Source organism: Cupressus sempervirens, chromosome 9, assembly GCF_028749045.1.
Source record: "Cupressus sempervirens isolate cs-2001-9-10 chromosome 9, ASM2874904v1, whole genome shotgun sequence".
In the NCBI taxonomy this organism is placed as follows: Eukaryota; Viridiplantae; Streptophyta; class Pinopsida; order Cupressales; family Cupressaceae; genus Cupressus; species Cupressus sempervirens.
In genome coordinates this window covers 10,650,617-10,665,250 of record NC_143126.1, presented here as the reverse complement: position 1 = coordinate 10,665,250, position 14,634 = coordinate 10,650,617, and positions in this window count along the sequence as shown.

Sequence of the window (14,634 nt, the reverse complement as noted above, 5' to 3'; positions counted from 1 at the left end):
AAAATCTGGCATGTTCAACCACCACGCGGATGTACAGTCAAACAAGTGACTCAACAACACACTGTCAACCTAGACATCCAGTCATCCCTGCGTAGACAACTAGCAGTTGAGTAAGCACCAAATCAATCTCGCTCGTTTGCTCACAGTCAGCTTTGACTAACACGTCTACAACGCAAGTCAGCGATCCTACTCAACGAAACATGGAAAACACGTCATTCAGCCTTGTAATCTGTTTGTACATATCCGTACAATACGGTAGGCCACGTCAGGTGACACATCATCAGAGTCCAAAATTTGCGTTGACTTCATCTAATTCACTAGCTTAAATTTGACACTTGTTTGGACATCATTTCAGGGCAAATTACGACTACAGCAATGGCCGTATGACCGTCAAATTTAACTCTGTCATTCGCTGATGCAACCCCTCTCCAGATTGATCTTGGTTTTTGCAGTTCAACTTCGAGAGGCCATAACTTGGACATCCGGACTCCAAATCAGGTGCATTTTTTTTTTGAAATTGGGTAGAATTTCCTAAGCTTTTCAGTTGTGCAGCTATTTTATGGGTTTTGTGCAAGGATTGTTCAAAAATTGTGTTTTTGGTGATTGTACCTGCATAATCTTACATTTTGCAACTTCAAACGCTCTATACGGGCACATCTGGAGTCGAAATCAAGTTCTTTTTTTTTGAAAGTGCATATTTTTCATCTACTTTCCAGATCTGACGTCAGATTGTATTGTTGTGTGGACAAAATTGTTACTTTTAGCAATAGGGCCTTTCTTTGCTTTGTAATGCTTTAGAATTGTAGCACATTGTAAAGTTTTAGATTTGTACTCTATTAAGAAGTTGTAATAAGAAAAATTAGAAGTCCACAAAGGCCAAAATTGGCAAGTGGTCCATTGTAATCGCACTATTGATAAAGTGCCCAAAGCATCTATTTTGGAGGGGTTTCTTGATTTAGTGAAAAGGGGGGGTGTTCTTGGTGTTGTGTTCTCTCTTTTCTGCACATTTCTTTCATTTTCTGCATTATGGGAAACTTTAAGTTTCCTAAATTAACTCCTCATAACTATGCTTCGTGGTCAATCAAAATGTGGTATCACTTAATGCATAATGGAGTTTCACAATATGTAGATGGTACTCTTCCTAAACCAGTAGGTGATAAAGCATTAGATAGTGAAATTTCAGCTTGGGTAGCAATGGATAGGAAAGCCCTAGGTGATATCTGTTTGGGGGTAGATGATAAAATTATGTATCAAATCAAGAAATGCACTACATCCAAGGAAGCTTGGGATACCCTCAAAAACCTATATGGTAAAGTGTCTAAAGAGGATGTGTTCAAAATGGAAGATGAGCTTGTATCCTTAGATCCTAAGTCATATGACTCCATACAGGATTTCATCATCAAAGTGAATGAATTAAGGACAAAGCTTACTGATTGTGGGAGTTCTATCAAAGATGATAGATTGATCTATCTGATACATAACAAGTTGCCATTGGAATACTCCACATTTGTATCTTCTTTTAACACATCAAAGACTACCTTAGGGTCTGCCTAAAAGAAAGTCACTTTTGATGAATATGCTAAACTGTTGGATGATGAAGAAAAGAAGTTAAAGTCAATGGGGATTCTCAAAACACCTCAATCCAAAGCATTGGTGGCCAACAATGAGGGTTCTCAACGTTCAGCTGCACACTCTTCAAATAAAGGAAAGGGTAAGAAGAAGTGGAAGAAAGACAAATCTGAGGATGTAGAAAAGATAACACCTTAATCTAATCAACAAGGCAAGTCCTCAAATTCCAACAAGAAGGGGGACAACAATAATAAGGAGAAGAAGAAGTGCGCTTATTGCAAGAAATCGGGTTATGAAGAGCATGAGTGTTATCTCAAAAAGATTGATAAATTAACCAACATCATGAAGAAATATAATGTTTCATTGCCTAATTCTTATAAGGATAAAGGATCGTCTTCAGATTCAAAGGCCAAAGGGCAAGCACTCATGGCTAATTCAAACTCTTCAAAGGAATGCATATTTGACTCTGGTGCCTCATATCACATGGGTTCTTCAAAGGAGGATTTTTCTTCATTGAATCACTCAAAGGTACCACACATCTTCATGGGGAATGATAGCAAAATGGAAGTTGAAGGAAAAGGAAACGTGGAGATGGAAAATGGAGAGTTTCAAACCTAAGTTCAAATCTCCTTTCAATCTACCAAATCACTCACCTTGGAGATGGACATAGAGTTGAGTTCCTTCCAGACTTGGCTCAGGTGCATAGTCTTAAAGACAATTCCTTGGTTGTAGTGGGGAAAGTAAATCATAACAAAAGGTTGTACTCTTTCTCTCATTTTGTACCTAAGTCTCCTTCAAAGGCCTTGTTATCACAATCCAATTCAAAAATGCAATTATGGCATGAGCGGTATGGTCATCTTGACTATCGTTATCTTCAGCAACTTTGCACATACCAAATGGTGAAAGGTCTACCTCAAATCAACTTTTCCAAGGGTGAATGTTCAACAGATTCAGTGGATATGCATCCAGAGGGGAAGTTACAAAGAGGGAAGTCTTCAAGAGCAACAGGTGTTCTACAGATGGTTCACATGGTATTAGCAGGTCCTTTTGCATTCAGCCAAGGTCACTACATACTCACTTTTGTTGATGACTTTTCAAGGTTCACTTGGGTCTACTTTCTGCATGGTAAGAATGAAGTGTTGGACAAATTTCTAGACTTCAAGACTCATGTAGAACAGACATCCAGAAAATCCATCAAAGTACTCCGAATGGATAATGGAAGCATGTATGTGAACAGAAGACTTATGGACTTTTGCAGACATGAGGGAATTGATCTTCAGACTCTGCCAGCATTCAGTCCGCATAAGACAGATGTTGCAACTGTGAGGATCCAAACTCTCAAGTCTATGGAAAGTTGCATGATTCATGCCAAGTCTCTAGATCCATCATTAGAAGTCGGAGCAATATTTAGTGCCACTCACATTCTTAATCGTTCTCCTCATCCAGCCTTACATGGAAAAGCTCCTTTTGAGGCATGGTGCAGCAGAAAACCTATTGTGACACACTTCAGAGTCTTCGGTTGTTCTGCATGGGCAAATAAATTTTCCAGGGGATGCAAGGCGCAGTTATCTCGACCTTGTACTTTCATTGGTTATGAAGACAGTGTGAAGGCATACGGACTTCTAGATCCAGAGACATATCAGATATTTGTGGAGAAGGATGTACATTTTGAGGAAAGTTCTCCAAGCTTGTCCTCTACTCCTCTTCGCACATCATACAGTGTGGAAACTGATAGTGACACAAGTGATAGTGCTTCAACAGATTCAAACACATGGGGTTCTGTCGACAGTTGTAGTTAGAGGTCACTTTATCAGTTCAATCCACATGCATACATTGCCACAGTGATAGATCCAGAATAGCAGGGTCCATCCAGTCTTCCAGATACAGGTTCAGTGATAGATTTGGGGGACAATATTGATGATCTGCCTCTTCTTCTTGATGCAGAAGTACCTTCTTCAATTATCACGAGGGTTCCATCCGACTCTCTTGTTCATTCTCTACATGATCGATCCTCACAGGTTGAAGTGATTGTGGATACTTATGATCAACAGTTCCAACAGGGTTCTTCATTAGTTGCAGAGACAGACAGTTCTTTGAGACAGGTTCTTCAGTCAGTTGAGCAGGTTTCAAAGACATCACTTATTCATGGGATTATTTCCATGCACAGCAGAAGCATCTCATTTGTACCCTTGGCATTGTTTCTTCCTAAGGGGAGGAACACCATTCTACAGTCTTGGTTCAGCTTCTTCATCAGAGCAGTCACTGTTCGACATTCTTCTTTGGGGGGGGGGGGGGGGGGGGGAGCCTATCCTGTCTCTCTACCTATTCTCATCATTCTCTTATGTATATACTAGATGTATGTCGTAATGGGAGGGTCTTGATTACTCCATCCATCCATGCATTCCTATTTATCTCTCTTTTTGGGGGAGGATTTTTCCCACGAGGTTTTCCCTCTTTCCCCACTTTATGAGAGATTGCATATCATTATGTACATGGGTACCTAACATGGCCTAGTAGTCGGGACCCATTTTGCATTTCATCCTAGATTTCGTAAGCTTAAGGGCATTCCCCTAAGTTGCACTTAAGGGGGAGTGTTGGTGTAAATAAGTATTTACTTATTACACTTACTTAAGTTTACTTAGGTTAATGCATTATTTAATTATTTTACATTATTTTATTATTATTTTACTTGAGACACTTAGGAGTTTGTGTACTCTCATTGAGTTACGCAACTCTAATTATGCACATGGTGTCTACAACACAAGAGTATGCACTATTCACTGAGTTGTCATATTGACAACACAATTATCCACACTCCTCATTTAGCACCTATTGTCTACACCACTGATTTGCGTGTTACACTATTGTAGGCTTATCCTCACATCATCACACTTAATCCCATGCTCAATGGAGGATAATCCGTATTTGGTGGACATGTGCTTGGTTGTATGGCATATCATGTTGCTGACTTCTATGCATTCTAGAAGCTCTCCTGAGGCCTTTATATATAGGCACTCCTAGTGTACTCTCAAGTTGGCTAAGCTATCATATTGAATGAATATCATCATTATGATCATACTCTATCTATTTTGGTCTACTGTGTGCTTGTGTTGAGTTCTTTAGTTCTTGGGTGAATTCTGGCCTAAGCCAAATTCTTACATAGGTCATTACTAGTCCTTTTGGTTTCAGAGGATCTGCCTTAGGATCTAAATTATATATGAATAATATCATTTGGAATATTGGTTTTGCTGTGAAATTTTTTTTTGTTCCTGCACCTCTTGTTAGAAATAGGTGTATAGATTTTTTTCATTTTTTTTTGCATTGCAATATCTTTTATAATTCATTGTTGTTCTTCATTTAGTTGTTGTCTTAGTTTATAATATTGTACATTTTCAAGGAATGTAGGATTGTCTAATATTTGGAATCCAATATCATATTCATTTTTTTTTACATTTTAGATATTGTAAATCTAGACTGAGATCATAATTTTTAGTAATATTCTTTATAATGTTATCTTTGATATTTTTTCGATCATCCAAAGTTTTTTTTGTTCAAATGCATCATCTAAATCTCCCCACGCTGAATCGAAAATGTATGTGTATTTAGATTCATTTTGTTCAATTATGTTTTCATAATTTTTGTATACTTGTTGTATTGTTTCAAAATCATCTTTGATTATGTTTTCATTATTTTGAAATGGAAAATACAACAATAGTTTTTCTCTATAGTAGCTTTCATAGTCAATGTGTTTGTTATATTCAACAAATCTAATGACACTCAACTTATGTTGTTTTACTAGTTTTCCTTTAACAATTTTATAGTTTGATGGGAAATCTGCTAAGCAAATTGTTATTAAATTTTGTGGATGATTAGCATAGTGATCAATTATTAATTGACACATTATTTGTTTTGAATCATCATATTCCTTTTGTAATAGTGAGTTGGGCTTCATGATAAATGTGTATTCTTCTTAAGAAGATGTATTTATGAAAATACATTTTATTGAGCTTGAATGTAAAGGTAGTGATATTATTATATGTACTGGTAGTTGACTAGACATTTGTTGGAGGTTTAACATTGTATTTTTCAAGGTACAAATCATTTGTATAACATCATTTTTTGTGGTTTCATGGTCTCTTCTTATCTTTCTAAAAGTGTTTGTCATTGGTTTGTCAAATTTTGTCATGTACGATGAACAATATGTCACAACAACATATGCATTTAGTACAAATTGTGCATCTGTATTTGCCTCCCATAGTTGTAGCATTTTTTTGGCAAAACTATTATTCCAAATATGTGATGGATCTCTTTTTAGGAAAAGTGTTGATTTTGTTATTCTTGATTGTAATGCTTTCAATAGTCATCTTCATTCATATTAATTTCCTTTAAGAATGTTTCAAAAGTCATAGATACATCATAGTTTTCACATTGCAGAATCTTTGATATTTTAATAGCATTATTAAATATGGTTTCATTGCTAGGTATAATTTGCTCAAGTATGGTTATTTTTCTCATTGGTGGTAATGAAAAATCATATCTACATTGTGATTTCCTTGTTTTTCTACAACTTCTTGTGTGGTAGTGTCGATGCATTTTGCAAAGTGTGTCATTTAGTGGTTGTGTGTTGCATGTAATGACATTGTTAAAAAACTTTTCTATCTCTCTATTGTTAGATTTTCCATATATTGGTGCATTTTGAATCCATACTAAAGCATGGTCATGTTTATTTCCTCTATTATGAAATTTTGTAATTAAGAAGAAATCATTGATATGTCCTAGAATTGTGTCATCATGAAGCATTAAATTTTTTTAGGCAACTCATTTTATGTTTATAATATCGTGTACAAGTGACCAGGTTGTTTCGAATGATATAGTCAATATCAAGCTCATGTTGTTCAATCTTTTTTTTTTTTCTTGTTGTCTTTCTTTTTTGGTGTAGCACTAGTAAAGCCGATAGTAGCGGTTGCCATATATGTTCTACACTTAAAAAGGTCAAGAAAAATGTTGGACGAACTAGTTGTCTTATCATTGCAAACACATTCTTCTTTGTTTGTAATAGATAATCTGGAGAAATGTGGATATGTTTGGAATCCATATATCCAATATTTTATTTCTATATCTTTTCTAGATTTGGTTTGTATTTGACATCTTTTGTGAGTAAGATTCATCATTTTAATTGGCCTTTTCTAATTCTTAATGATATACTATAAAAAAAATTATCTATGATGATACACACTGCTTTAAAGAACAAGCTAGTTGTATGAGTTGCAAAATCACCACTATTGTGTAGTATTTCCCATTGCACTATTTTTGGTACTTGTAATTGTGGGTTATGTCAAGATCTCGTAGCTCCCTAAAAAATAGTGTTGGAAAGTTCAACTCTTATGCAAATTTATCTTTAAAAATTCCAGTTGTTGATTTCCTTCAATAGGTGTTATTTCAAGTATTTTATCATGTAAGTCATATATAGGTCGAGATTCCAAGAAACCATGTACAAGTGTATATGTACAAGTTTCTACATCATCATAGTTTCCTTCTTCTTGAGAACTTGAATCACTATTATTATATTCATTTTTTGTGTCTGTGTTGGCATTATTTTTTTTTCAAAAATTGTTTTCCAAGTTTTGTCCATTGTGATGCTTTCTTGTTTGTAAAATTTTCTTTTGCATAATTTTTGTAATGATTTTACTATTAGTTGTGAATGAACCGTTCCAGTATGATATGGATTTTTATATTGTAGTTTCCTTTTTAAAGCAACTGCAATTGTCACTGTCTCATTTATGGAACGTGGAAGCAATATTTGAATAATGTTCATATGTGTAGGCATGTTAATTATAGAACCAGTAGGTCCTATTTGAGACCTTTTGTGCCCCCATTGTCTAATTTGTGCAAAAGCAAATCATGGTGATATAAGTCATTCCTCTAGTTCTAATTTACATGACAATATTGGAATCAATTTATTTCATCTAATGCATTGTAGTGTAGCAAAGATTGAGAGTTTCCTATTATTTATCATTCTCTTACGATGTATGCAAGCATTTGTTATGTATTGTTCCACTATTACAGTACTAAGCTTGTTGTACATTTCTTGATTTGTTTTGCCAAGTGAATTTATATTTTGAGAAAATTGCAATCGCTTACAAATATAACATTCATATTGAGGTGTATCTTCAATTACTTTCAAATAATTTGTGTTAGATTTTTTTTAATATGTTTATGTTTTTTATAACAATGGTTTTGTTGTTTTATGTTATTATTACATGATATATATATATATATATATATATATATATATATATATATATATATAGATATATATATATATATATATTTTTTAAAATTTTATAGAGAGATTTAAATTTTACTCCAATAGTTATGTCATTAGCTATTGTTTCTTTTGTGTACAATTTGTTTATAGTTCTGTATTTGAGTGATTTTTTTTAGTTTTTTAGAATATAAAGTTGTGAAACTATTGTTTGAATGATATTTTTCAATAATATTTGAATAAGTATCATGCTTTATTTTCTTTGAAGATCGGTCATGTTGATATGTATTAGTATTACGTATTTATTTTTTTAATTTTTGAAGTGACATTGTTCTCCTATCTATTTTTTTTCAACATGTATTGTATTATAGTTTGGTGCATTCCTATAGTTTTTTCAAGTAGTATTGAGTTATGGGACATATACAGTGGCTCATAATGTATATGTGTAGTATTTGCTTCAACTAATATCATGTTATATACTTTGTTTGATATCCCTGTATTTTTAAATATATGTATAATGTGTTAAGTTGTTGAGGACCATACATAAATAGTCGCTTTAGATATTATTGCCAACCATTATAAACAAAAAGGGCCTCCTTCAATTTGACCTTTTGAATAAAGAATTGTTGTGTTGATAATAGTCTTCTCAATTTGCAACACAAGGTATTGTTTGCAATATAGCTTTTTTTTTTGCACTGTAAAATGATTGTGCAATATACAGTCTTAAAGAGTGTATACCAAATTCCCCATCCATTAAAGATGAAATCAAATGGAAGAGGCTATTAGCACAAAAAAATTGTTGGAATTGTACTCATCGTGACACCTTGAATTCACATTTCAGATGTAATTTGTTGCCAATTGCTTTGTAGCATAGAACAAAAGTTTGAGAGGTAAATTGATGATGTATTATTGTTAGGTATGTATATATTTTAGGATATGAGTGGCTCAGAGTGACCACCAATAGGGTTTTAGTCATGAAATAAAATACCATATGTATGTTTTGTAATGTTATTTTTGAAATGTAAATATTTTTGTTTAGCTGTTGTTGACCATATTACAATTGCTATATTTAGCCATTTCAAGACCCATCAAATACAAAATGTATCACCCCAAAGTCCATGTTTTCCATTTTGAGTAGTTGATGCAGACAACCTCATTCTTTCTAAGTATGTAGGCACATATTTAATAGAGTGCATTTCATTCAAAATATTCGGATGTAACTCGCATGTAAATGCTTGGATTACATCTAAGTCATTCTCTAACACAGAGTCCAAAAAATGATCTACTAACTCGTTTCGTATTTCAATTGAAGTATAACAAAAATGTAGCAAAGCTTCTAAAGAGTCAAATAAACAGTCTCCTACAATGTAATGAAAAGACTTTAGTCTGAATAAGTTTTCAATCTCCAACATAATATCAATTGTAGGTGGAATTGGCTTGCAATCTTTTGTATAACTATCAACATCAACAAAAGTATTCATTTATTATCATCTATTAAATTGAACTTGAATTGAACTTGTAATTTTTATAATAGTACATGAAATAGAAAACATACAAAAAAGTTAAGATTCATGTTACATACCTGATTTTGCATGACAAAGTATCTATAATACTACTTTAATATGACAAATAGAAAACTAATTTTAGTTTGATGTTATGAATCATTCACTATCCTTCATGTTTAGAATTTACAATATGATACAATCTTTATAATTCTATACTTTCTGATAAAATTTTGCCAGTTGACACAATCATATTAACCTTCTGAAAAATATATTTTTAAAATTGAAATAAAACTATATCATTTTTTTGCTAAACTATATACTATGATTAAAAGGCAAGTACATTTTTATAACTATCAACATCAACAAAAGTATTCATTTTTTATTGTGTAATAACTTTAACTTGAATTGAACTTGTAATTTTTATAAGAGTACATGAAATAGAAAATGTATATAAAAAAATAAGTTTTTTTTTTTTTTTTTTTTAATCGATAAATGGTCAAAGCCTTGATTATAATAAATTAAAGATAAATGACAAAATAAAGTATCTCCGTTCAAACGGGCACTAGTAGGAAAGAATGGAGAAGAAAACCTCCAGTCTTGCCTAGGACCGAAGTCCTATTTATTACATTATTAAAAGGGGCATACCCCAGTTGCCAATATTCAAAATTTATTAAGTACACAAATAAAAATTATAATCCCTTTTTTCACTTTTGAAATATCTAGTAATCTCTATATCGATCTTTTCTAGATCTTGTTCGAGGATCGCATTCTAGATTCGGCCAGATCTTTGTGTGCTTCAAAGGTGCTTCTTATTTAGACTGCATAAAGTATTGATACCTTGAAACTTATTTATCAATATTATCACTTAAAAAGAGCATTAGCAATGTTAGTTAAAATCCTTTGAATAAGAGAACATTCGGTTCCTAGCCTGGACATCCTAAATTTCTCTACTAAGTCAAAACTAAAGTTAGGTCAGATTTTAGGATGATATTCTTTATTCTACTCAACTGATAACTAACAATATATACCTGATCCTACCCTTGGAACACTATCGGAAGCTTCATTAAGAATTTACCTCGGAATCCTAATTTATCTAAGATTAACTGAAATTATGTCATTTAGTAATTTAATACAATTAGATGTTTGGCTTAACTTGTTAATTTTAATGTCTTCTTTAAATATCCAGTTCTAATTTAATTCTTATTAGAGATTCCTTTGAAAGATGCTATTTGCAAAGTTTAATTAAACTTAACCAGAGCGAGTTAGGTACTTCACATCTACTCAATTTGCTTTCACTTCCTTCGTTATTGCTGAAAAAGAAAGAAATAGAGTACGACTTGAAATGGAAACAAGAATATTATTTTAGTCCTAACAAGCATCAATGTTCGAAAAAGATAAAGTGCATCAAAAAATCAAAGCAAATTGATAAAGATGAAACATTCATATATATTAAGTTGGTAAGATTTACATATTGATAACTTAGGAGGTTAATAAACAACCATATTTACATACCACCTTCTAGAGGAGGGACCAGGATGCTATATACATTTCCTATATCTACTGTCCTTTTATAAACTTTTGAGGATTATAGAGTTCAAAATTAGGATTGACTATATGTGATCTTGGACTGAGATAGATGACTAAAAACATATTTGATATTTACACATGACCTATATGGCCTGAAAGACACCAAAAAGGCCTACAAAGTTAAAAGGAGGGACAATGGCTAGAAGGGCAAAACCAGCACGAGAAGCCAAAAACTAGGGATGGTGGAAAAAATCAAGGAAATCCCCCAACTAATCATCTGGGGAACCTATACGGAAGCAACCCAACCACACAGTGAAAGAAAGGCCTCCAAAGCAAACGCCTAATTCCAGTATACCATAATAATCTTTGGAATGTCATTAGGCTTCTCTAGCTGGAAATTTGGCGGGAATTCAAATGCACTCTTCCCCCTGCTGAATTTCTCCATGTTAGGGGTGCAGAAATTCAATGACTCCCGATTGTCTAGCTCCACACCTTGATGGACATATGACTTAATTATGCTTATATAGTTTTAAATCCAATCCTTACTATTGTCTTCAACAATCCCTCTCCACCTAAGGAGGAACTAGATGTTGGCCTCCATTTTTGACCATTCCTTATAAAAAGCCACGTTCTCATGAATGACTAGGGAAGGGCACCTAATCACAACATCCAAGTCGAAAGTACTAGGCCGGTGCACCACATAAATTTCAAGAAGAGGAATCCTGAGCTTCTTGTCAATGCTTTTTATGGCTTCTTCTAGACCCACATGCCAAATTGGGTCAAAGATGTTACAACAAAGTCTAATCATTACCCATTGCTCCACCTCAAATTTGGCCAAACAACCTATAAATTTCCCTATAATGTCACCACTGGTCCGCCAAGATTAATTGTAGTTGAAAGTGCCCTCTCCAATGACTCAATTCACCGTAATCCTAGTCATATCATCTACTGGTTTCAAAACTTAGCTCCATCTTTTAGGTCTCGCATTTCCCTGGAATGCCATAGTCTGCACCTCCATGGCATGAAAAAGATTTTTGTTTGAATCCATCTTCGAGTTTAAACTTGCTCAGACTAACAGCGATGGAAAAAATAACTAGGTATACACGGGGAAATTAATACCAATGAAGGATCTAGAGAGACCTAGAGAAAGTGACATCAACCACTGATGACGTCAGCTTGGGATGCAGCTAAATGAAACCTAGTGTCATCTCGTGATGGGAAAAATAGAGAGGAAAAAAGGATGAGCTGTAAAATGATGGCAAAATGACACTACCAAGAAATGATTGGTCATACTAAAAACTTGGCTAGTATATGTCGAAGAGATAAAGATAATACGTGAGCCCTATCATTTAAGAGAAGGTGATAAGATATTATATTACAATAAGGGAATCCTACTAAATTTGAGTATTAAACCATGTTTTTTAAAATTATTTGTTTTGAGAGTCTAGACTTCGTCTCCCCCAATGATTACTAAGAAGACTAAAATAACATATATATGCATACAGATAAAATCGTTAGCCTAGACTAGGGAATAAAACTAGAATAAGAGATGTCATAAAATTTGATTCCTAATACCCAAAATTGTTCTTACCGAGCAATATAAGAAGACCTTTCTAGTTATATTTTGAACTATATTTGGTTATAGATTGGGTTGTTTTAGATTAAGTACAAGGACTATACTTGTCTACCCTAGGTTCCTAATTTTTTTAATAAATTATTGATAATTAAAAAATCTTCGCCATCAGCACCCTTATTAGCTAGTTGATCTACCTTCTTGTTATGTTCCTAGTAAATGTGGAGTATTTGAGTATCCGTGAAACAATCCAGGATACTAAGGACTTCTTCTAGTTTTGAATTTAGGACCCAATTTGGTGTAGGGCATTTCCTAATTGCATTAAGGATGATCTAAGAATTGCCTTCAATAATAATCTTCGATACACCTAAATCTAGACATATTTGGAGTCCTACTTGTAGGGCTTCTAGTTTCGTGAGGTTGTTAGTTATAGGGTTTATGGATTTAGCTATTTACTACTGATACTCAGTAAACGCTGTAAGAATGTTGTAACTTGGTAGATTAACTGGTTACTGATCATCTAGCATTCATAATTATTAATATGCATGCAAAAGTTAAATAAAATGAACACAAGAGACACCAGATTTAACGTGGAAACCCAATATGGGAAAAACCACCAAGTAACTAGCTACCAATTTTCACTCTTCTAAAGTGAGCCCTGTTAGGAGCCAACCCTGTTAAAGGTTACAATACATAATGTTAGGTGTGACCCTGTTAGAGGATTTAATCACCCTATTAGGAGTGGCCTTGCTAGACGTCTTTAGAACAATTCAACTGAACTGTCACCTTGTTAGAGGATTTACAAAATGGTTGTTAAACCAACTCTGTTAAGAGATTTGAAATCATTGCTACAATGGTTAGAAAGTAACAATGAATTGACCTGAATAAGATGCAACTAAATTTGTTGATCACAAATCTCTATTCTGCACTATTAGATCCTTCTCGATCAAATATAGCTTTGTTGCTCCTCAATGATATCTGATCATCCTTCAAAATTTGCTTTCACAATAATCAGTCCTCCTTCTCATTCACATTACATCAAAACCCATTACACACTTAGAATTCACAACTTGACCTCTTGTATATACCATTCAGATTATCAAGTCGACTCATTCACAAGAGTCATTTACCAATAAACCATATATCAGTCGGTTACAAATATTACATTAAACAAATAAACTTTATTTCACAAAATAATGGAATCCTTCACTGGCCGACCCTGCTCGGTAAATACTGCTTCCAAAAATAATTTCCTGAGTTAACCATCTTAACTCGGTTAACACTGCAAAAGCTGTAAAATCCTTTGGCTGCCTAAATTTCCTTCACTATCCATGAAAGCTTGGTTAGAACTATTTCCTACGCTATTTTCTCTTGATGATCGAGTGAACTCAATAACAATTGCCTGTGCAAGGTAAAGCCTAAGAATGCTCGGTAGACACTGTAAACCTTCTTTGCTAACCTTCAAAACTTGGTGAACTTTGTCTTTTGCCTTGCTGACCATCTGAGCTTGGTAGACTCTGACTGATAACTAATATGACATTTGTGTAACATCAAAGACAACACACAATTGAACAATTGTATCCAACAATCTCTTTCTTTGGCATTGATGGCAACACAACATGTCATAGCAGAATGGAATTTGAAAATAGGTCTAAACAGATCTTTACTTTACAAAAATCTCCCTCTTTCATAATAATCTCTCCCTCTTACACAAGCTCTCATTTTTTGCAAATTTCAGAAAGATATGACAGTATACTCTCCCTCTTTGACAACACATGCCAAAGACAACGCAAATCAAATCAATAGCATTGTACTTGATGTACTGATTCATATGCAATGTCTTTATTACTTTGTTGCATCAATTGATAGATCTTCAATTCTGTTCCTGTTGATGCATCACTAAAACTGTATTTTAGTGAGCTTTAGATAGGGGAATGACCCCTAACTTGCCTCTTAGATACAAGAATGCATCCTTAGGTAAAGGCTTTGTGAATATGTCAGCAATTTGTTCCTTTTTATGGACATATTCCAATCTGATTTCCTTTTTTTGTACCAATTCTCTAACAAAGTGATACTTTATAGGAATATGTTTGGTAGACACTATAAAACCTTCTTTGTTAACCTTCAAAACTCAGTAAACTTTGTGTTTTGCCTTGCTGACCATCTGAGCTCGATAGACTCTGACTGATAACTAA